The sequence below is a fragment of the Oncorhynchus masou genome, chromosome 30 (assembly GCF_036934945.1).
Source record: "Oncorhynchus masou masou isolate Uvic2021 chromosome 30, UVic_Omas_1.1, whole genome shotgun sequence".
In the NCBI taxonomy this organism is placed as follows: Eukaryota; Metazoa; Chordata; class Actinopteri; order Salmoniformes; family Salmonidae; genus Oncorhynchus; species Oncorhynchus masou.
This window is the reverse complement of record NC_088241.1, coordinates 18,613,114-18,638,606: the sequence shown is the minus strand read 5'-3', so window position 1 is coordinate 18,638,606 and position 25,493 is coordinate 18,613,114. Positions and strand designations below refer to the sequence as shown.

At 42.5% G+C, this 25,493-nt stretch overlaps 1 protein-coding gene across 2 annotated transcripts in view; it reads left to right on the top strand.

Moving 5' to 3' along the window:
- sema6cb (semaphorin 6Cb) overlaps positions 1–25,493 on the top strand; it is a 131,876-nt gene that overhangs the window by 4,379 nt on the left and 102,004 nt on the right. For both annotated transcript variants that reach the window (XM_064948307.1, XM_064948306.1), the window contains exon 2: positions 20,235–20,339. The gene's annotated coding sequence lies outside the window, so the exon portion shown is untranslated. The remainder of the gene's footprint in view (positions 1–20,234; positions 20,340–25,493) is intronic.

The window sequence follows — 25,493 nt, the reverse complement described above, 5'->3', positions numbered from 1 at the left end:
CTTCACTGTATTTGGTAATCATAGATTTTTCATGATTTACTGGATTTTCTAGTATTGGTTTGAATATTACCTCTTTTAATTTATTTTTCTGTATATCTGTGTTCATTTCAGCACACCAGGACCTTGGTGCCCAAAATAAATGTCTGATTTAATTGACTGTGTTCAATATTGACACTGTTTTATCCTATTAGCCCCATCAGTAGCAGTCATTTAAATAGAGTCCTTGACAGGGCAGTAATTAGCTCTGATTCTAAAAACAGGCGAGTGATGGCTGCCCTCCTGTCACACCGCTGCAGTTAGCACAGTATGGGTGATTATCCCAGAGCTGATGAGTGTGTGAATTTGGGAGGAAAAAGAGCAGAGTTCAACCAAAGGGTAGGATGGAAAAAAAGAAAAAAGGTTGCAGACCACACTCTGGACAAGTGACAGGCCTCAGTCCTTCTTTCCAGACTGGCTGTCTTCCTGTGGTTTTATAAAGCCCTTTTCAGCAGTGTTAACCCCTTGTCAAACATGGTCTTAGGCTGCTCAGCTAACCCGCAGCAGCCACGGGCCGAGAATGCTGGGTAACTGTCTGGTTAAGCTCCATGAACTGAAGTGGAAGGGTTCCAGCAATTACAGAGGGCAGTATAACCTGTGTCAGCAGATAGTATCATATTTATGTATTCAGGTCAGTAAAGGTTTCCCAACCCTTAGTCTTTGTATGTGAACATGTTTTCATCCTACTTTATTTGTGTTATATTAGTATGTAAATCCTGCTGTCTGAGTGGCTTGTCTATGTTTGTAATTGGATGATTTGGGAAGGTGCTTCAATCTGCATTTTGAGTAATCCTTTTAGATTCCATTATCTTTTTGTCTTCTTCAAAAGAGATTGGCCACACACACAGCTGTTTGATTAGTGTGATGGGAAGTTTTTGCCCAGTACCCTCAGGGCTGGTAAGGGAGAAGAGTTTTGGGCAAGAAATACATCCTGTTGAGATTAAACTTATTTCCCTTTCATGCATATTTCATCTGAGGAGGTAGCTACTTCATTTGCACATTGAGTCTCATCACTGAGGATTACTGAGCGATGACTAAGATGGTTGCCTTTTTTTATACTCACATTTAACTACAACACCCACAATCCCCCAGAGCCCCCAATGAACCATAACAAACACAAGGGCCTATATGCAATATTCAGGCATTGAGATACTATTATATACATACAGTACCAATAGGTATCAGTAAACTTGAATCAAAACATTTTCCCATTGGCTACTTAATGCAGGAAGCAATATACACTGCTCAAAAAAATAAAGGGAACACTAAAATAACACATCCTAGATCTGAATGAATGACATTTTCTTATTAAATACTTTTTTCTTTACATAGTTGAATGTGCTGACAATAAAATCACAAAAATATTATCAATGTAAATCAAATTTATCAACCCATTGAGGTCTGGATTTGGAGTCACACTCAAAATTAAAGTGGAAAACCACACTACAGGCTGATCCAACTTTGATGTAATGTCCTTAAAACAAGTCAAAATGAGGCTCAGTAGTGTGTGTGTGGCCTCCACGTGCCTGTATGACCTCCCTACAACACCTGGGCATGCTCCTGATGAGGTGGCTGTCCATGGTCTCCTGGGTGGCCCCAGGGATCTCCTGCCCCGAGACCTGGACTAAAGCATCCGCCAACTCCTGGACAGTCTGTGGTGCAACGTGGCATTGGTGGATGGAGCGAGACATGATGTCCCAGATGTGCTCAATTGGATTCAGGTCTGGGGAACGGGCGGGCCAGTCCATATCATCAATGCCTTCCTCTTGCAGGAACTGCTGACACTCCAGCCACATGAGGTCTAGCATTGTCTTGCATTAGGAGGAACCTAGGGCCAACCGCACCAGCAAATGGTCTCACAAGGGGTCTGAGGATCTCATCTCGTTACCTAATGGCAGTCAGGCTACCTCTGGCGAGCACATGGAGGGCTGTGCGGCCCCCCAAAGAAATGCCACCCCACCCCACACCATGACTGACCCATCGCCAAACCGGTCATGCTGGAGGATGTTGCAGGCAGCAGAACGTTCTCCACGGCGTCACGTCTGTCACATGTGCTCAGTGTGAACCTGCTTTCATCTGTGAAGAGCACAGGGCGCCAGTGGTGAATTTGCCAGTTTCGGTGTTCTCTGGCAAATGCCAAACGTCCTGCACGGTGTTGGGCTGTAAGCACAACCCCCACCTGTGGATGTCGGGCCCTCATACCACCCTCATGGAGTCTGTTTCTGACCGTTTGAGCAGACACATGCACATTTGTGGCCTGCTGGAGGTCATTTTGCAGGGCTCTGGCAGTGCTCCTCCTGCTCCTCCTTGCACAAAGGCGGAGGTAGCGGTCCTGCTGCTGGGTTGTTGCCCTCCTACGGCCTCCTCCACGTCTCCTAATGTACTGGCCTGTCTCCTAGTAGCTCCTCCATGCTCTGGACACTACGCTGACAGACACAGCAAACCTTCTTGCCACAGCTCGCATTGATGTGCCATCCTGGATGAGCTGCACTACCTGAGCCACTTGTGTGGGTTGTAGACTCTCATGCTACCACTAGAGTGAAAGCACCGCCAGCATTCAAAAGTGACCAAAACCTCAGCCAGGAAGCATAGGAACTGAGAAGTGTCTGTGCTTATCACCTGCAGAACCACTCCTTTATTTGGGGTGCCTTGCTAATTGCCTATAATTTCCACCTGTTGTCTATTCCATTTGCACAACAGCATGTGAAATTTATTGTCAATCAGTGTTGCTTCCTAAGTGGACAGTTTGATTTCACAGAAGTGTGATTGACTTGGAGTTACATTGTGTTGTTTAAGTGTTCCCTTTATTTTTTTGAGCAGTGTATATTTTGCAGCTATCTTTTTACTCTACTGCTCATCTTCTCATAGAATGCAGGTTAACGAATCAAGCCCTCATGTGAATTGCTGCTGGCCGCACACACATTATTGATTGGCGCAGTCCTAGAGGGGCTAAAGGTGCAGTGGTTTTTGTTCCAAATGATCTCTTAATCACTTCATAATGAGGGTAGCCTCCCGCCATCCTGCCTCATTGATTAGCTGCCCATGTTGAAACTGAAGCAATCCGTCCCTTCACTTCACTGAATGTTTACTTTGGATACACTGGTGTTTTGGCTTAGCTGTATCCAAAATCCTTATAATGGGTTTATTAAGTTGATTTTGTTTCTGGTGGCGCATTCATACAGTTTTTGTATAGTCTATTTTTGTCATCATGCAATGGATTTCACTGTAGCTGAAAAACATCTAGTTCCTGCATGATTTCAAAATATATGTTTTTATTTTTAGGCTAGAATTAAAGTGCAAAACTGAATCTCCTAACCACATCCCAGGAATTGAAATGTGGGTGCATGCTGGAGCTTGTTCTTGGAAATCGACCCACAATTTCTTAGCATGCAGGAAAGATCTGTTCTTCAGAGAGAAAATGTGTGAGAGGAGGACATTAGTAAAAGAGGGAGAGAGTTTTGGAAATAGGCAGGGTAAGTAGGAGAATAACATCAACAAAAATGTAATTTGATCATCTTAAAATCCATCCTTCATGCCATATAATACATGTAATCCTTATGCATTTAGGGCCCGATTCAGACTTAGGGAATGTACGCCTTTCTTACGCACGCCTTTACTAGGCACTTCTCAGTAGTTGGTATTCAGACTTATCTTATGCAGGTGCATAACGGGCTTATCAGGTGTGATTCCCTTGCGGACGCTGAAATACATTTATTCAATCTCTGGAAACCCTCCCACTTGCTGGCCAACAACAAATACTTTAACTTTTTAATTATAATTTTCTTGACAGACTCACTAGAATATACACTGAGTGTACAAAACATTGTACATGTGTACATGCTCTTTCCGTGGCATAGACTGACCAGTGAATCCAGTTGAAAGCTATGATTATTTATTGATGTCATCTGTTAAATCTACTTCAACAAAGGAGGCTGACACAAAATGTGCAGAGCAACAGATGGGCTACAGCTAGTCAACTAACAGTCCAGTACCACATTGTGTGCCCAAAGACCAATAAAAGAATGCACAACTCATTGTACCTTGACACGAATGGGGTATGGAGGTCGATGACCTTACGGAGTTCCATTTCTTTCAGCAAAAAACAAAGTGTGCTAAATGGAGAAAACACTGGAGAATCAGAAAAACATTGCCTGGTCTGATGAATCCCGGTTCCTGCTGTTTCACTCTGACAGGAGGACTAGGGTATGGAGAACCACATGAGTACATGCATCCATAATGCAGTGCGTCAACATTGCAGGTTGGTGGTGTGATGTGAGGTGTATTTTCATGGCATGTATTGGGCCTCTTGATAAAAGTGGAGCCACAGGATTTCTGAACGTCATTGCCACCCTGTCACCAGATCTCAATCCAATAGAGCATCTGTGGGATGAGATGGAATGATCTATTCAGAGTAGAGATCCACTACCAGCCAACTTGACACAACGGTGGAAAGCATTGTAGTCAACAGCGGTTTGATTCATCATGAATGTTTCCATGTTCAATTCATGAAATATTGGAAGGTGAGAAAAGGGTACAATAAGGGTTGAACAGCAGTCTTATCAATATACCTTAATTATCCTCACTAATTCCGGAACTGTGATGACAACGATCCCGTCGTCATGAACCATGCTCCAGGTTTAAACTGCTATTGTCGTGACTTTGCTTTCATTAATCGAATGACTGTTATTTATTTAATCAACTAACTATGTTTAATTGTTACTCGATTTTTTAATTAATCATGCAACAATGAACTCATTAGGATTTGGGGCACCACAGAAGAGGTTCTTTAAAGAGTTACCATCTCCCGAATTAAACTCTATAAGGCTCCCGAGTGGCGCAGCGGTCTAAAGCACTGCATCTGTGTTAGATGCGTTACTACAGTCCCTGGTTCGAATCCAGATTGTATCACATCCGGCTGTGATTGGGAGTCCCATAGAGCTGCGCGCAATTGACCCAGCGTCGTTCGGGGTAGGCCATCATTTTAAATAAGAATTTGTTCTTAACTGACTTGCCTAGTTAAATAAAGGTTAAATAAAAAAATATATATATTTCATGGATAAACAGTCATCTTATTAATCATTACCTCTTATCATATCATCATTCTGACCAAATTGATTTTATTGATGTATTATGTTACGTTAAAATAAGTGTTAATTCAGTATTGTTGTAATTGTCATTATTACAAATAAATAAAGACATTTGTCCGATTAATCTGTATCGGCTTTTTTTGGTCCTCCAATAATCTGTATCGGCGTTGAAAAATCTTAATCGGTCGACCTCTATTGTCAACCATTGCCAAGCTGATCTGAACCATCTGACCCTCACAGGACACTCTGTATGGTCTGTGCTCCATGAATGATTCAAATAGGCTACATGTCCCAAATTATGGAACAACTTATGTTAATATGTTAGCCTAATGTAAAACACTATTGACCCTCAGGAACAACCTCACGGACTTGACAGACAAAAGAAAGGTAAACTAACAATGTAAGGAAACGATGCAAAATGTGTCATATTTGTATAAAATGTATCAAAAATAAAACACAATCTTGATTAGAGAAGTATTCAACCCTCTGAGTCAATACATGTTAGAATCACCTTTCGCAGGTCAGTCTCTAAGAGCTTTGTACACCTGGATTTGTTCATGATCGTTGTTTGACAGCAATTTTCACGACTTGCCATAGATTTTTCAATACATTTTTAAGTTAACAGTAACTAGGCCACAGAGGAGCATTCAATGTCGCCTTGGAAAGCAACTCCAGTGTATATTTGTCAATGTGGTTTATGTTTGTTGGAAAGCAGACTGAACCAGGTTTTCCTCTAGGAAATGGACTGTTTTGGCTCTATTCTGTTTCTTTTAATCCTAGAAAAAACTCCTTAGTCCTTGTCAATGACAAGCATACCCATAACACAATGCAGCCACCACCATGCTTAAATATATTCACAGACGTGTTGTGTTGGATTTGTCCCAAACATAATGCATTGTATTCAGGACATTTTCTGCAGTTCTACTTTAGTGCTTTATTGCAAACAGGATACATGTTATGGAATGTTTGTTCTATACAGGCTTCCTTCTTTTCACTTTGTCATTTAGGTTAGTATTGTGGAGCAACTAAGTTTTTGATCCATCCTTAGAGTTTAATGGCTGTGACTGGGGAAAACTAACTGTTTTAATGTCAGCATTGGCCTCATGGTGAAATCCCTGAGCGCTCTCCTTCCTCTCCAGAAACTGAGTTAGGAAGGACACCTGTATCTTTTTAGTGACTGGGTGTATTGATACACCATCCAAAGTGTAATTAATTACTTAAACATGATCAAAGGTGATATTCAGTGTCTGCATTTTTATTTTTACCCATCTACCAATAGGTCCCTTATTTGCGAAGCATTGGAAAACCTCCCTGGTCTTTGTGGTTGAATCTGTTTTTGAAATTCACTGCTCGACTGAGGGACCTTACAATTATCTGTATGTGTGTGGGGGTACAGAGATGAGGTAGCCATTCAAAAATCATGTTAAACACTATTATTATTGTCCATGCAACTTATGTGACTTGTTAAGAAACTCTTTTTCTCCTCAACTTATTTAGGCTTGCCATAAGAAAGGGGTTGAATACTTATTGACTCAAGACATTTACATTTGACATTTTTAATACATTTCTGAAAGCATAATTCCACGTTGACGTTCTGGGGTGTTGTGTGACGCAATCTCAATTTAATGCATTTAAAATTCAGGCTGTAACACAACAACATTTAGAAAAAGTCAAGGGGTGGTGTCAATACTTTCTGAAGGCACATGTCAGCCTATTTCTCTGGGTATTACTGATGGTGGCTACTGATAGTGGCTAATATTTAATATGATTGAAATTGTAAAAAAAATAAAAATAAAATGTCAGGCCATATAATTTTAGAGTGCATACATCAACTCGGTAGGTTCGCCGCTACTGTCAGTGTGTACTGGTTTTCACAGGCTACAGCCTCGGCTTGGGTCTCCAAATTTCAGAAGCACAAATTATAAAGCCTTAGGCCTACAATTAGAATTCTGAATAACGGCAGAGCTATTTTATACTTCACTGTGGAAAAGAGTACGAAATACCTGTCATGTTGACATGCTTTTTAGTTTGCAGAAATGACTGATTTTACATTAGTCACCAGCGATCATAAGGTAAAATAGATTTTAAACAATTGCCATTTATATGTACAATTACCTTATCCAAATGGATTACCCAAATAGCTCTGTAAATTAGTGCATGGAGAATAGTGTTTATTTATATTAAAAAAAAGAAAGTTGTTGTTGCACTTGGAACCGACAGGTTGCTTGACCTTATTCATCATTTCATTTTGCATGGTGTTGAAGTCAATGAAACAAAGTCAATGCCAGAATACACCTCTGCCACTACCTTCCTTTCTTTGATCCCTACCCCAAATGTATAGTGGCTGAATAGCATGCTATTCTCATGCGTAACATCAGAATACGTATATAGAGAAAAGCGTATAAAAAGGAAATTACGTTCCCTTTTATGCACGCTTAACTTTGGTCGAAATTCCCCCTATTAGTCTTTGTTTGTGTTCTTAAAATCTGTGGCACAGTTATTGTGTCTGTTCTCACAGATATAGCCTGTACCGCAAAGCAATAACCTCATGGGGGGGGGAAAATCTATTTAGAGTTTTGCTACTGGAGAACTTATTCTGAGTCATGATCATGTCTCAAAGTAGCTTATTGCAGTTTTTGGAAATTAGGATTTTTATGGGCCCGACACGTGAAATGAAGCAGGAAATTAAAAACCTAAGATTGTTTTTCCCGCTTAAAGCCGCTGCTTCATGCAGTAATGCCTCATCATACCCGATTCAGGCCCTGCATGCATTCAAAAGGTGACTGGTATTCATTTACACAGAGTGTTTTGATTAAACTTCTTCTTTTTTTTTAATGGTATCATGCAGCTATAGAAAAATACATATATTCATCTGTCACACTTTGGTGTTAAATGACATGCATACTACCAATTGGGTTTTTATTAGCTTGTTCAAAACCCTACATTGAATTTCCCAACTATCCATAAATAGCTGTCTTGTTCGACCTTGTTACTGGAAACTTGTCCGGGGTCTATCAAGTCTTAGCATGTACTGTACTATATGCACTTCGGGAATGGATGACAATGGATCGCATTCAAGTGTCTGCTAGTCCTCGCTTTGTTTAATTAACGTCTGTGTGTGTATTTATGCATGTGTGAGGGTTGGTGTATGTGCTGGTTTTTACAGTATAAGTCTACATCTCTGGGTGGTGATAATGCTATCAGTCGTTCGGTTTGGACGAGGTGCAAGATTAGTTCAGTAACAGACTCCTATCGCAGTCATTTTCCTGGGTTTCTCAGAACTCCAGCCCCTTTCGCCTGAATCAGGGTTATTTTTAAACCGGTCTGTGGGGGTAGAGGCCCAGGGAGTAAGTGTCATATAATTCTACCAGGATGCGTACAATTGCCCCCCTGACCCCCCCCCCCCTTCTCACTTCAATCGTCCCATTCCGCGGGTACGCCAGTTAACCATGTGGTGACTCATCCACGCAGCTGTGTGTGTGTGTGTGTGTGTGTGTGTGTGTGTGTGGTGGGTATTTGTGTGTTATTAACGGCTGTTACAATGTTTACCATGTGTTTCGTCTTTTACACAGATACAGTAAACATATTTGTGTTTACGCATACAAACGCACTCCTACAGGTTCTCTTTCTCCTGCCCAGTGCCTCCAAGGCGGCTTCATTTGATCCTCCTTTATTGCTTTCCCATATTATCTCTCTGCCTCGACAGTCTCTCCCTGAGGGGTGATCACTGGTGACTGACGGTATGAAAGACAACTCAAGGTAAACAAGTCTCCAACTGCAGAGCGTGATACTGCTTTAATGCCTCGTCTCAGAGAGAGGAGTGGGAGAGGAGTGAGTGATGGAGAGAGGTACAGTAAACCGGGTATGTCTTTAGTCACCTAATTTGAAGGGACCCAAATAGCCAACACAGCGGAAATGACCCCTACCTCCCACTCACACTCTAAGACATGGTTCCATTACCTACTATTATAATCACAGTCTGTGTCCGTGACCATTAGATGGTCACAAAAAAAAAGGTTCCAACAAACAGTATCTCAAGACGCTTGTCTGATTTGGAAAAAGTACTAAGAAATGTCTGGTTAGATGTCTAATGGAGTCGGTAATGGAGAGAGACTGACTGCGCTCTGAGGGACATATATCGGATACTCAGGTCAGTGATTGCATTGAGACGACCATTCACACACAAGACCTTTTTAATTATGTTATTTTAATTAACCAGCTAGCATTATGTCTATGTCCATTTGTCTACCCGCTCGCCTTGGCAGACGAGGCTGAAATTCGCAGGCATTGTGTTCACTTGGCTTCCGAGGTCCCTGCCTACTCCTATATTTTCCTTTCAAATATATTTTTTCTCTTTTAGGCTAGCATGATAATACCCCACTGGTGGAGGGTGGTGAGGTGTCAGCACAGGGTTGCTAATCACATTAACCCTGTGCTCCGCCTGGTTATTATTATACTAAATCCACCATTGGTTAAACTAACAGTCTGAATTCCGGCATTATTCTCCAATATCAATGGGGTAAGAAAGGGGGAAGGAGCACAATGGCAAATTGTGGGCTATGTCTTGCTCCCTGGTGTCCCACACTATTGTTCCATGGATCTTTCCCCAGTGTAATTATGCTATGCTAATACCCTCCCCTTGGTCCCCAGTTATACCAGCAGCAGGGTTGTTCAGCCTTCATGTTTAGACTGTGCTGTGTCACGTTGTTCTAGATAGAGTGAAACTAGAGCGAAGTTAATTTTAAAAAATTATAGTAATTGTCCTCCAGTGCCAGCCCTGAAACATGAGCATACCCTGGACTGTTTCTCAGACACTCTCTGTGGGGTTTGATGGGAAAATCATTGGCTGAGCTTGTCGCCATGGTTTCAGCATCAGGGTTAGGTGTGGGTCAGACCACCTTGAACTCCTCTGCTGGATTGATTGTGTTGGCCTTGACAGGGTTAGACCACTGATTCCCCCCCCTGACACGAGGACTTTGTTAAAACCTGCACAGACAAACCCTTGTCATGGTCTAAGGAGAGCCGGGTGAGGTCAGGGGTCAGGAGTTAAGGTGGAGTTGTGGCTTGACCTGAATACTGATTGAATTTCTTTGGGGCTATCTGGGGAAGGAGGTCAAGTCATTTACCTTACTCTGTCTTAACAGTGGGTATGGGAATTTGGTGAAGGAATGGTGAGAGACGAGTAGTCATAACATGCCTCTCCCTTCTGCTGGACTGTGCGTGTGCTCCTTGTGATTTCACTCTCACTGACCCACAATACTACACTGACCCACAATAATAGACAGCTGAGAGGAGGAAGGACCTTTACAGGGTACTCTATGTGCCCGATGAACATGTTCTTGGTATTCCGTAGGAATGCTCATCTCTGTGGTCAGTTCTTTTAACATTTGATGTAGAGCTGAAAAGTCTTGCATTTTCTCCTAGTGTTTTGACAATGGGATGACATGCACAAGAGTGCTCTAGGGTTTAGCTTGAACTCAACTGATGATATTTGGATGATCTTTGAGTGGCAATTTGTTGCTCACATATGGATGGTTCTTGATGCATTTCTAGAGGAAGGGCTCAATTATCTGCCCAAAGTCTACATTTTAATTGACTGTTTTAAATGTCTCTCCTCTTCTCAAGTAATCAGATATATCATCAACATTGTCAGAACAAAGATTCTGGCACTCTCACTTTAAGTAGTTTGAGGTGGTCCGTGACATTGAACTGCAAACCGTTGTTACTACATATTTGCTAATATTGACTGTAACAGAAATTAGGGCGCTTGAAACATATGCTTGATCAACGACCATTCTGGAGCCCCTGTGTTAAATCTTCACGGGCAGGGGTTGGACAATGGGCACCACCCGCGGTGACATGGTGGTCCACAGCTGTAGATGATCCCAATATCTTAATTCCGAGCCCTGGTCCTGATCCGGGATAATGAGCAGCTAAGTCTTCCCGCTTTCATCTCTGTGATTAATCAAACTGCTCCCAGGTCAGTGGGGGGGACACAGTGTTTGTGAGATATCTGTCCTCTCCTAACCGCCATCCCTATCCTTCATCTCTTCCTCCACTTGGCGAGATCTGTGGTTGTTGTCATTTGTGTTATTTTGCTGGTTAATGAAGCTTTTCTGGTTCCTTTGGAGATGTGGTTGTGGAATCTCCTCTTTCACTGTTGAAGGTCCATATTCAGAATCGATGCAGAATCGCACATGCTCATGTTAACACATGTTAACATGCAGGTGTGTGAGCTGCTTATTTGTCCTTCCAACCATATATGGAAGCACCTAAAAAGAGTAGAATAAAGTTGCAAATAAAACAAACATCCTGTAAAATGTTTCAGCTGCCAGAGTTGTACATGATTACGTACCAAGTTGTGATTACGAGCAGTGGATTGTGTAATGGTGTTTACATGTTAACTCAGATTTGAGAGGAAGCCCAGGCTGGCCAGTTTTGTTACCTTAGCTCTGGTGGTGGAATCGTTCCTCTACTCATGTTACCCAATCAGAAGAGATTATGCTAGCACCGTTGTCTCAAAGCCTTCTCAGATCTTTTTTTCTCTCCAATTTACATTTACATGTTTCCCTTTTTTTTAGGTGTTTAGCTTATGCTACTCTTATGCTGGCTTGCGTATCGTACTTTTAAATTGAGACCTTTTTTTTAACGGAAAATAAGATTGAGCTCCACGTACAATATGTTAAGAGCCTTGAAAGTTTACTGAACCCGACAGATGCTTGCTTTTTCCCTTACTCCAGGAAAATATATTTAGAAATTTTATTGACGAGTTGATCGCAGTGCACCAATCAGATAGTACGAGCATCCTAACAGGTGGCTTATTGATCTGTGGTGTTGATTAAACTGTGCAACCTTCCCCTCCTTTCCGAAGGAAAATAAAACGCATAGCCCTACCCTCTAAAATAAATCTACTGGGCATTTGGGAGCAATTTGAAGTCTGGGACCTTTTAGTGCTTTGGAGTTAATCATGTTTTGCTGTTGAACTTGAAATGGAATTTGGTTTCCACTGCACACAAGTGTTGAATATGTTATTATTTTGTGTTGTTCTTTCCCAGGCTGTGCTTTGAATTCTGAACTGATCCATTACAGCTCTTACAGATGGCAAGTACCAGCATTCATCGATCAACATTTTGCTACAGACCAAAAAAGAGCAAAACAATAGTCTATTGGCCAGAAGCCCACGCATATCACGCAACCCACAAATAGGCGGTTATTGATACACTACAGTTTCTCTCTTTATGCTCTTGGCCTTTTTCTCTCATACTGGGGGCATAGAGAAAATAGAACAAGTACAAATGAACAGAGCTATTATAGAATTTGAGACAATAGAGGAACCAGCGTTAGCATGTGGCTGCCAGCTGGTCTGTTTTTTTTTTAGTCCAGTGGCTTCTTTTTTTAAAAATAAGTCTTTACAGGTTGAAATACCTGCTGTGTTTTTGGGTAACTAGGTCACATACCCAACCTTCACCATTTGTCACAATTAGCTTTGTCTGGAATAGATAAGGTCGTACTGTTGGATTTAGGCCAATGGCCTCTAATCATGGCCCCAAGAATGTTCAATCGCAGATGATTTTGACCGACCAAGTTCAGTCTAACTATAAATAGCCACTGCAATGGGAGGGAAAATGAACTTTCTTGAGGCTCTGCTGAATTGACTGGCAGGAGGAATTTTCCAGAACAATGACCAGGTTAATGTGTTTCCAAAATGTTAATTGTGATTGATGGCCCTCATGTTAAGCAAGACTTTGTCCCGATTTGGGATTTCTTTAGTGTATATTTTTGTGGCCAAGGACTTGGATAACCCTCATAATATGCTATAATTCACAACATGAACCGTGCACTGCAAGAGCATGGAAATGCTCTGGCATCATTTAAAAATTGGACCTAAATCTAGGTGTCAGCCTATCCAGAGGAACAAAATCACTTACAAAACCAACAGATTGTTCTTTTTCACTGTTTGAAAGATCTCTTTGCCATATTGTCAGAGAGTGGAGAATTCAAAGAAAGAAATCCAAAGATTTCTCAAACCACTCTGTGCTGAAAGGGGAACTGGCAAAGTGAAGTCTAATTCTCTTTAAGCAGATTGCCAGAACAGATTGTGTTCTGAGATGCCCTGTGATTTGGCCATCTCCAACTCTCTCTAGGATTTGTCAACAGATTTTATTCATAATCTGCCCATTTATCAATGTAAACTAAGTGCACTTTTGTTAAATTCCCTTTCTCTGAATAGAGAAGAACCAGTCAAGAAACTTGTCTTCTTCTGCTTTGTTAGTTAATGTTATTTCTCTTCTGACATCTGAAGCATGTTTTTTGCTGCAGCTCTTGTTATTTCCAGAGTACTTTACAGTTGCATTGGTTGTTCGGGTCTTTCCTTTACTTCAATAATCAATGTTTGCCTTCCACGATAAACCTGGCTATAGTATTGAGTTTTATTTATTTATTTATTTATATATATATATATATATATATATATATATAGAGAGAGATCATGGAACGGGCAGTCCTTCCCCGGGAGGAAGAGCAGTTCCGTCTTGCCGAGGTTCAGCTTGAGGTGGTGATCCGTCATCCACACTGATATGTCTGCCAGACATGCAGAGATGCGATTCGCCACCTGGTCATCAGAAGGGGGAAAGGAGAAGATTAATTGTGTGTTGTCTGCATAGCAATGATAGGAGAGACCATGTGAGGTTATGACAGAGCCAAGTGACTTGGTGTATAGCGAGAATAGGAGAGGGCCTAGAACAGAGCCCTGGGGGACACCAGTGGTGAGAGCGCGTGGCGAGGAGACAGATTCTCGCCACGCCACCTGGTAGGAGCGACCTGTCAGGTAGGACGCAATCCAAGCGTGGGCCGCGCCGGAGATGCCCAACTCGGAGAGGGTGGAGAGGAGGATCTGATGGTTCACAGTATCGAAGGCAGCCGATAGGTCTAGAAGGATGAGAGCAGAGGAGAGAGAGTTAGCTTTAGCAGTGCGGAGCGCCTCCGTGATACAGAGAAGAGCAGTCTCAGTTGAATGACTAGTCTTGAAACCTGACTGATTTGGATCAAGGTCATTCTGAGAGAGATAGCGGGAGAGCTGGCCAAGGACGGCACGTTCAAGAGTTTTGGAGAGAAAAGAAAGAAGGGATACTGGTCTGTAGTTGTTGACATCGGAGGGATCGAGTGTAGGTTTTTTCAGAAGGGGTGCAACTCTCGCTCTCTTGAAGACGGAAGGGACGTAGCCAGCGGTCAGGGATGAGTTGATGAGCGAGATGAGGTAAGGGAGAAGGTCTCCGGAAATGGTCTGGAGAATAGAGGAGGGGATAGGGTCAAGCGGGCAGGTTGTTGGGCGGCCGGCCATCACAAGAAGCGAGATTTCATCTCGAGAGAGAGGGGAGAAAGAGGTCAGAGCACAGGGTAGGGCAGTGTGAGCAGAACCAGCGGTGTCGTTTGACTTAGCAAACGAGGATCGGATGTCGTCGACCTTCTTTTCAAAATGGTTGACGAAGTCATCTGCAGAGAGGGAGGAGGGGGGAGAGGGAGGAGGATTCAGGGGGAGGAGAAGGTGGCAAAGAGCTTCCTAGGGTTAGAGGCAGATGCTTGGAATTTAGAGTGGTAGAAAGTGGCTTTAGCAGCAGAGACAGAGGAGGAAAATGTAGAGAGGAGGGAGTGAAAGGATGCCAGGTCCGCAGGGAGGCGAGTTTTCCTCCATTTCCGCTCGGCTGCCCGGAGCCCTGTTCTGTGAGCTTGCAGTGAGTCGTCGAGCCACGGAGCGGGAGGGGAGGACCGAGCCGGCCTGGAGGATAGGGGACATAGAGAGTCAAAGGATGCAGAAAGGGAAGAGAGGAGGGTTGAGGAGGCAGAATCAGGAGATAGGTTGGAGAAGGTTTGAGCAGAGGGAAGAGATGATAGGATGGAAGAGGAGAGAGTAGCGGGGGAGAGAGAGCGAAGGTTGGGACGGCGCGATACCATCCGAGTAGGGGCAGTGTGGGAAGTGTTGGATGAGAGCGAGAGGGAAAAGGATACAAGGTAGTGGTCGGAGACTTGGAGGGGAGTTGCAATGAGGTTAGTGGAAGAACAGCATCTATTAAAGATGAGGTCGAGCGTATTGCCTGCCTTGTGAGTAGGGGGAAGGTGAGAGGGTGAGGTCAAAAGAGGAGAGGAGTGGAAAGAAGGAGGCAGAGAGGAATGAGTCAAAGGTAGACGTGGGGAGGTTAAAGTCGCCCAGGACTGTGAGAGGTGAGCCGTCCTCAGGAAAGGAGCTTATCAAGGCATCAAGCTCATTGATGAACTCTCCGAGGGAACCTGGAGGGCGATAAATGATAAGGATGTTATGCTTGAAAGGGCTGGTAACTGTGACAGCATGGAATTCAAAGGAGGCGATAGACAGATGGGTAAGGGGAGAAAGAGAGAATGACCACTTGGGAGAGATGAGGATCCCGGTGCCACCACCCCGCTGACCAGAAGCTCTCGGGGTGTGCGAGAACACGTGGGTGGACGAAGAGAGAGTAGCAGTGTTATCTGTGGTGATCCATGTTTCAGTCAGTGCCAAGAAGTCGAGGGACTGGAGGGAGGCATAGGCTGAGATGAACTCTGCCTTGTTGGCCGCAGATCGGCAGTTCCAGAGGCTACCGGAGACCTGGAACTCCACGTGGGTCGTGCGTGCTGGGACCACCAGATTAGGGTGGCCGCGGCCACGCGGTGTGGAGCGTTTGTATGGTCTGTGCAGCGAGGAGAGAACAGGGATAGATAGACACATAGTTGACAGGCTACAGAAGAGGCTACGCTAATGCAAAGAAGATTGGAATGACAAGTGGACTACACGTCTCGAATGTTCAGAAAGTTAAGCTTACGTAGCAAGAATCTTATTGACTAAAATGATTGAAATGATACAGTACTGCTGGAGTAGGCTAGCTGGTAGTGGCTGCGTTGTTGATTTTGTAGGCTAGCTGGCAGTGGCTGCGTTGTTGACACTACACTAATCAAGTCGTTCCGTCGAGTGTAATAGTTTCTACAGTGCTGCTATTCGGGGGCTAGCTGGCTAGCTAGCAGTGTTGATTACGTTACGTTACGTTAAAAGAACGACAATAGCTGGCTAGCTAACCTAGAAAATCGCTCTAGACTACACAATTGTCTTAGATACAAAGACGGCTATGTAGCTAGCTAGCTACGATCAAACAAATCAAACCGTTGTACTGTAATGAAGTGAAATGAAAATGTGATACTACCTGTGGAGCGAAGCGGAATGTTGACCGGGTTGTTGAAGTTCTATTCGGTAGACGTTGGCTAGCTGTTGGCTAGCTAGCTAGCAGTATCTCCTACGTTAAGGACGACAAATAGCTGGCTAGCTAACCTCGGTAAATTAAGATAATCACTCTAAGTCTACACACTCTAAACTACACAATTATCTTGGATACGAAGACAGCAAAGACAACTATGTAGCTAGCTAACACTACACTAATCGAGTCGTTCAGTTGAGTGAATAGTTTCTACAGTGCTGGTATTCGTTTGCTAGCTGCTGGGCAGATAGCAGTGTAGACTACGTTAGGACGACGAAATACGATAATTACGCAATTATCTTTATACAAAGACGGCTATGTAGCTAGCTAAGAAGAAATTGCTAAGATTAGACAAATCAAACCGTTGTACTATAATGAAATGTAATGAAAATGTAATGAAAAGTTATACTACCTGCGGACCGAAGTGTAGATGCGACCGCTCGCTCCAACCCGGAACCGGAAGATGTGGAAGACATACATACATACATACATATATTTACATATACATATACACATACACACACACACACACACACACACACACACACACACACACACACACACACACACACACACACACAAGTCGGAAGTTTACGTACACCTTAGCCAAATACATTTAAACTCAGTTTTTCACAATTCCTGACATTTAATCCTAGTAAAAATTCTGTTTTAGGCAAGTTCGGATCAGCACTTTATTTTAAGAATGTGATATGTTGGAATAATAGTAGAGAGAACTATTTATTTCAGCTTTTATTTATTTCATCACATTCCCAGTGGGTCAGAAGTTTACATGCACTCAATTAGTACTTGGTAGCATTGCCTTTTAAAGTGTTTAACTTGGGTCAAACGTTTCGGGTAGCCTTCTACAAGCTTCCCACAATAAGTTGGGTGAAATTTGGTCCATTCCTCCTGACATAGCTGGTGTAACCGAGTCAGGTTTGCAGGCCTCCTTGCTCGCACACGTTTTTTCAGTTCTGCCCACAAATTTTCTATAGGATTGAGGTCAGGGCTTTGTGATGGCCAATCCAATACCTTGACTTTATTGCCCTTAACTTCTTGATGCACCCATCCCGTTAGCGGGATCATTTTCGTCAACATCCGCTGAATTGCAGAGCGCCAAATTCAAATTAAATTACTAAAAATATTTAATTTTCATGAAATCACAAGTGCAATATAGCAAAATACAGCTTAGCTTGTAGTTAATCCACCTGGCGTAAGCTTACCAAGTGTTTATGTAAGGATATCTCTCTCAGCAGACAACATTACAAGCAGCTAGCAGCCAAGTAGATTGGTCACGAAAGTCAGAAAATCAATAAAATGAATCGCTTACCTTTGATGATCTTCGGATGTTTGCACTCACGAGACTCCTAGGTACACAATAAATGTTCCTTTTATTCCATAAAGATTATTTTTTATCCAAAATACCTCCATTTGGTTGGCGCGTTATGTTCAGAAATCCACAGGCTCGAGCGGTCATGACCGGGCAGACAAATTGCAAATATTATCCGTAAAGTCCATAGAAACATGTTAAATGTTTTTCATAATCAATCCTCAGGTTGTTTTTACAATATATAATCGATAATATTTCAACCCGGACTGTACCTTCAATAGGAGAGGGGGAGAGAAAATGTCTGCTCCAAGCTGTTGCGCAGTCAAAACGCTGCTGGCACCCAGCCATACAATGACGCGATGTGATCTTTCTCGCTCATTTTACAAAATAAAAGCCTGAAATTGTCTAAAGACTGTTCACAATATGTGGAAGCCATAGGAAAAGGAATCTGGTGGATATCCCTTTAAATGGAAGGCAGGCAATGGAACAGAGAGCTTTCAGGAAAAACAGCACTTCCGGGTTGGATTTTCCTCAGGTTTTCGCTTGCAATATCAGTTCTGTTATACTCACAGACAATATTTTGATAGTTTTAGAAACTTTAGAGTGTTTTCTACCCTAATCTGACAATTATATGCATATTCTAGATTCTGGGCCTGAGGAATAGGCAGTTTCATTTGGGTATGTTTTTCATCCAAACATCAAAATATTGCCCCCTACACTCAACAGGTTAAGCCATTTTGCCACAACTTTGGAAGTATGCTTGGGGTCATTGTCCATTTGGAAGACCCATTTGCGACCAAGCTTTAACATCCTGACTGATGTCTTAGGATGTTGCTTCAATATATCCACATAATATTCCTTTCTCATGATGCCATCTATTTTGTGAAGTGCGCCAGTCCCTCCTGCAGCAAAGCACCCCCACAACATGATGCTGCCACCCCCGTGCTTCATGGTTGGGATGGTGTTCTTCAGCTTGCAAGTCTCCCCCTTTTTCCTCCAAACATAACGATGGTCATTATGGCCAAACAACAGTTCTATTTTTGTTTCATCAGACCAGATGACATTTCTCCAAAAAGTACAATCTTTGTCCCCATGTGCAGTTGTAAATCGTAGTCTGGCTTTTTTATGGCGGTTTTGGAGCAGCGGCTTCTTCCTTGCTGATCAGCCTTTCAGGTAATGTCGATATAGGACTCGTTTTACTGTGAATATAGATACTTTTGTACCAGTTTCCTCCAGCATCTTCACAAGGTCCTTTGCTGCTGTTCTGGGATTGATTTGCACTTTTCGCACCAAAGTATGTTCATCTCTAGAAGACAGAACCTGTCTCCTTCCTGAACTGTATGATGGCTGCGTGGTTCCATGGTGTTTATACTTGCGTACTATTGTTTGTACAGATGAATGTGGTACCTTCAGGTGTTTGGACATTTCTCCCAAGGCTTGTGAAGGTCTACAATTTGTTTTTCTGAGGTCTTGAATGATTTCTTTTGATTTTCCTATGATGCCAAGCAAAGAGGTACTGAGTTTGAAGGTAGGCCACGAAATACATCCACAGGTACACCTCCATCATTTGAGTCAATCAGAAGCTTCTAAAGCCATGACATAATTTTCTGGAATTTTCCAAGCTGTTTAAAGGCACAGTCAACTTAGTGTATGTAAACTTCTGACCCACTGGAATTGTGATACAGTGAAATAATCTGTCTGTAAACAATTGTTGGAAAAATTATTTGTGTCATGCACAAAGTAGATGTCCTAACCGACTTGCCAAAACTATAGTTGTCTACACTGTATTTCTGATCAATTTGATATTTTAATGTACAGAAAATGAGCATTTATTCAAAAACAAGGGCATTTATTCAAAAACAAGGACATTTCTAAGTGACCCCAAACTTTTGAGCGGTAGTGTATCTATCTCTCTATCGTTCACTCGCTCCAAGAGATCTCTATCTATATATACTTTTCTAAATTACTTAAACCAACTGCTTCGAAATTATAATAGCCCTTCATTCATACAGTTTCTTGGCTGTCCAGTTCGCTAATAACCACTGAAAAAAATGTAGTCAGTCAGGGAGCACAGAAAAATTCAAAAACTATTTATAGAGGACAATTATTTGCACATTTTGACGGCGAGGAAATAGGTTGACCGATACATAATTATTATGCAGGGTTGGCACATATCACCTTCTAATATTATTGATCTGCTGCATCTTGTTTTTAGGAAATAGTCCACTCGTTAATATAATTGTGTCGGTGTTCTAAAGGAACTTTATGTACCAGATAGGAACCCTGCTTCATAATATATTAATTGATGCATGACGGCGGCAGAGGGATTTGATTGATGTGACAAGCAGGACCTCCGAGGTGTGAAGATCTTCATTTGCTCGAAAAGCCGTTTTTTAATTAAAATTACCAAACAGAGCAGATGTTCTATTTCTTGCCTAGACCATTACATATGGTGAATGTCTAACTGTAAGTCACTCTTGAATTTGCTCGTTTTAAATCATTCCTATTCTTGTTTTTGTTTAGATTGTGGATGTCTTCACTCGGGGTGACGATCCTAACCAGCTAGTGCCAATCAACTATCCAGGTCAGCTGGCTGAATCTCTGCAGTCAAATTTATCGAAAGTTAAGGTAAGAATGCCGTGAATTTTATTTGCGGTGAGATGTATGTTGATTGGGAGTTGTAGCTCTGGCTAGGAACTTTCTTCTTACTGTTTGATCTTTAATAATTCTGGATAAGAGTGGTTTGATAGGATAGGGGCAAGGTCTGCTGGCTGGAGGAACCCAGTGACAGATTGATAAATGGAAGCAGTGTGAAAGGTTATTAAGACACTGTAATGACCTATATTATTCATTAGATTTTATAAAATATTTTAATCAATCTACAAAGCTGAGTAATTTTCATGAGCAAATATAGGGGGTAACTCCTGTTTATAACTTTGAAATATCCTTGCTTTTTGTTTTTGTAGAAGTAGATTAGATGTATATTATCATGTTATGTGTTCATTAGCATGACAGTAGCAGATTGAGGTCTAGGCCGTGATGGAAAGTGGCTTAAATTGCATGATGGCCAACCCGCCAGTCATGCAGGTATTAAAAAAACAACTGCATGGATTCCCCCATCCTGTCTGGTCTGACAGTCCCTGGTGACCATGACCACGGACAGTAGAGGACAGGGCCAAGGTGTGCTGGTGACAGGCCATCTCACGGGACGGGTCTGAACAGATGGTTGGCCAGATGCAATCTAGCTGTGACCTTGGACCAATCTAAGGGTAGAACCTGTGCAAATGTCTAAAAAAATATGTCCATAATATTAGTCTAAGACCCATTTTACAGTACTTTGTTATTGTTTGGTGTCTGTTAGTGAGTGATTTTACATTTATTTTACATTTTGAGGACATACAGGCATAATTATAGCAATTTCTGCACCCTCTATCGCTTAAACAGCAGCTTCTCTCTTCTCAATAATTCCCATCTCACCTGCCACTTGACCATCCAGGGCGCTCAGAGGAGATGCCCCAACCCTGGCCCAATTCAAACAGCGAGAAACAGAGTGAGAGGAGCCTGGGGAATGACTGCCACCATCAGCCCGACACTTGCCAGCCCTGCTGAGTGATTTAAGAGCGGTGAAGGGAGGGGCAGGACAAGCGCTGGATGTGGGATTGGGGACCGGGGGTGAGGTTAGAGGTGTCAGGCATGTAATTGGGGTGAGGAGATCTCGGGGTAGATGGAGAGAAGCTTTATTAAGTCAGTTGAACTCCGATGTGGCCGTCCACCTCGCTTTCCCACACACCCACACATACAGGCCAATCTTCCATTTCCACAAGAGACTCTGTTCAACAAAGACATAGAGGGAAAACTCCTCAGGCTCCTTTCAATCAGAGATAAGACAAAGACCTCATTAATCTACAAACGCTAGTGGGAAAGCTATCTATGGTCATCTGTCCCAAATGGTTGTCTTCTCCTCTGACACAGTTCCAGTTGAAAACATATGCTTCTGTCAGATCTATTTAACAACCTATTAGTTAATATGCAAGTGTGTTCAGTAGTTTCAGGGCTTTTTTATTTATTTCAAAGCCAGTTTGACATGACACCTTTTGAGTGATGTTGTCAGTTGGATGAATGTGTTTTTATTTTCTTCACACAATAAATGCTAAATTGTTAATGCTTGGTCATTGAAGTCCCCCCTTCGCTCAGGCTCTTATTCTGCCGTGCACTGTAGAGGCTTGTTTTCAAAGCCACTGGGACATTGACAGCCTGGACACAGCTCTCTTTTCCTGAGAAAATAGTTTTCGACTCTGAGCAGCAAAACAAGAGAAAGTTGATGCAGAGAGGTCACGGGCAGAATTAGCTGGCTCTCTTAGTTTCTCCCACTACAAATTGGTTTCCGAGGAACTCAAGAAAGAGGCTGGCTCCTTGTTCTCTGCTTCCTTAGTAGCTTGTTAATCCCCAGCTCTGTCCGGAGGGGAAATGCTTGTGCGCACACTACCCCCAAAAACGACCCCCTGTCCTCCTACCCAATCCTACAGGGACTTGCTAATCCTGTGCCTGGTCATGGTGGGGAGATTGCTGGCTTTTCAAAGCCCGTCTCTGGCCACACTTCAAAGTCACAGCGATACAAGGCTTGAGAGAGTGGGCTCGGTGAATGAGGTCTGCTGCGAGCAAACCTGCTCCGAGGGTCACCTCAAACGTTACCTATGCACTTTCCCCAAGGCAACACAGAGAAGTTCATTCTCGAGGTGATGGCTTTGTTAATTGGGGTACTGGGTGGGGGATAGCTGGCTTGTCAGATGTGTATGTGGAAGCCCTCTCTGGCCATAACATGTGGAACCTGACAGAAGGATGGCAGGCCAGTGACGCTATTTTTCGCAATTTGAAGAGCTGCTGCCATATTGAGGGGGAAATTATTAATGGAAAACCCAGCTCTCCTTTGAAGTATTTTTCAATCTTGAACTGACAAACTCCTAATTCTGAATATTGGAATTTTGATTAATCCTCATCATTTATAGTTATGATGATACCTTTGCCTTGTGCCAATCTTGTCAGATTATGTTCATTGAAGTGTCCGTAACAAGCCTATCTATTTGTAGGATGTATCGTGAGTCAGGATTTAGGCTCTGGATGTATTAATTGTGAGACATCTCACTGTTTATAATTCTACAGAATACTGCTGCTCCTTTGCCAAGAATCACTCCAATTACTACCATGTACATTCTTTTTGGGTCTTCTTACCCAGTTAGATTCTCAGATAACAATTTGCTTGATTGGAGCAGCAAGGATTCATGCCAGTTTTGTAGGACTTTCAGGGTCATTGCACTTACTATTTTTTTGTGATCAACAATAGTTTAGCTTACTGTCTTAACAAGCCTGTGATCATATTTTTGCATGAATTTTTCAGAGTTTTCTATTCATCATCTGTCGCCCTTTCTTAGAAATAATTTAACAATACCATACTGGTTATTTCAATTGGCATGACTAATCTTGTGGGCTTCAAATTCAAAACATTTAAGTACAAATGTTTGTGCCCATGTGCTTGTTAGTCCGACTAAGTGGAAATCCAGTTTTCTAAAATAATTGCCCTCCTCTTGTCTTCCTCTTGAGTTATTTGTCTCGTTACTTGAATGTAATCAGTCTTTGTCTTTGTTGCTTGGACAGTTGAGAGGACTTTGCTCAATTTAAACCTTTTGATGAGAATAAAGGAATGATTACAGTGAAGGGACTCCTTACTCCTGATGTTAACTTGGCTGCTCGCTTGTTTAACGAATGCAGCGTGCCCGTGCAACCTGGTAATTAGCTTAAATGGACTCCCCAGGTTCCGGATGAAGCTTTTTGCCTTCCCGACCAGGAATGTGCTGAGATGTGTGGCGAGAGGGATTCAGCCCTAATGCTCTGAGACAGCTTTGCCCTGGGCTAACCCTGTGTTAGAGGTCAGCAAGGTTCAGTAGAATAATGAGGAGGTTCTGTTAACTACGGATTCATAAGTACTGTAGATGTGATTTTGCAATTCATTCAGCTTATTCAATTAGCAAACCCTAACCTATTATTTAGTTCAGATCTTTCTCTACAGATTGATTTACATACCTTTTACCTCTTTTTTTGTGATAAAAATACTTGATTCCTAGGTCAGTTTTGAAATTTCAGAAACATAACTTGAAACCTCTCAATCAAATCAAAATGTATTTGTCATATGTGCTGAATACAACCTTACCCTTGACATGTTTACTTGAGAGCCCTTAACCAACAATGCAGAGGTAGTTTTTTAAGTAAGAAAATATTTGTTAAAAAAAATAATATAACAATAACGAGGCTATATACAGGGGGGACGGGTACCGAGTCAATGTGCGGGGGTACAGGTTTGTCGAGTTAATTGAGGTAATATGTACATGTAGGTAGGGGTAAAGTGACTTTCCATTGCTGATAATATACAGTGGGGCAAAAAAGTATTTAGTCAGCCACCAATTGTGCAAGTTCTCCCACTTAAAAAGATGAGAGGCCTGTAATTTTCATCATAGGTACATAGGTAGAAAACAAAAATCCAGAAAATCACACAACACAATGAATTTATTTGCAAATGATGGTGGAAAATAAGTATTTGGTCAATAACAAAAGTTTATCTCAATACTTTGTTATATACCCTTTGTTGGCAATGACAACGTTTTCTGTAAGTCTTCAAGGTTTTCACACACTGTTGCTGATATTTTGGCCCATTCCTCCATGCAGATCTCCTCTAGAGCAGTGATGTTTTGGGGCTGTTGCTGGGCAACACTGACTTTCAACTCCCTCCAAAGATTTTCTATGGGTTGAGATCTGGAGACTGGCGAGGCCCTTGAAATGCTTCTTACGAAGCCACTCCTTCGTTGCCCGGGCGGTGTGTTTGGGATCATTGTCATGCTGAAAGACCCAGCCACGTTTCATCTTCAATGCCCTTGCAGATGGAAGGAGGTTTTCACTCAAAATCTCACGATACATCGTCCTGGTCCCTTTGCAGGAAAACAGCCCCAAAGCATGAAGTTTCCACCCCCATGCTTCACAGTAGGTATGGTGTTCTTTGGATGCAACTCAGCATTCTTTGTCCTCCAAACACGACGAGTTGAGTTTTTACCAAAAAGTTATATTTTGGTTTCATCTGACCATATGACATTCTCCCAATCTTCTTCTGGATCATCTAGATGCTCTCTAGCAAACTTCAGACGGGCCTGGACATGTACTGGCTTAAGCAGGGGGACACGTCTGGCACTGCAGGATTTGAGTCCCTGGCGGCGTAGTGTGTTACTGATGGTAGGCTTTGTTACTTTGGTCCCAGCTCTCTGCAGGTCATTCACTAGCCCCCCCCCCCCGTGTGGTTCTGGGATTTTTGCTCACCGTTCTTGTGATCATTTTGACCCCACAGGGTGAGATCTTGCGTGGAGCCCCAGATCGAGGGAGATTATCAGTGGTCTTGTATGTCTTCCATTTCCTAATAATTGCTCCCACAGTTGATTTCTTCAAACCAAGCTGCTTACTTATTGCAGATTCAGTCTTCCTAGCCTGGTGCAGGTCTACATTTTTGTTTCTGGTGTCCTTTGACAGCTCTTTGGTCTTGGCCATAGTGGAGTTTGGAGTGTGACTGTTTGAGGTTGTGGACAGGTGTCTTTTATACTGATAACAAGTTCAAACAGGTGCCATTAATACAAGTAACGAGTGGAGGACAGAGGAGCCTCTTAAAGTTGAAGTTACAGGACTGTGAGAGCCAGAAATCTTGTTTGTTTGTAGGTGACCAAATACTTATTTTCCACCATAATTTGC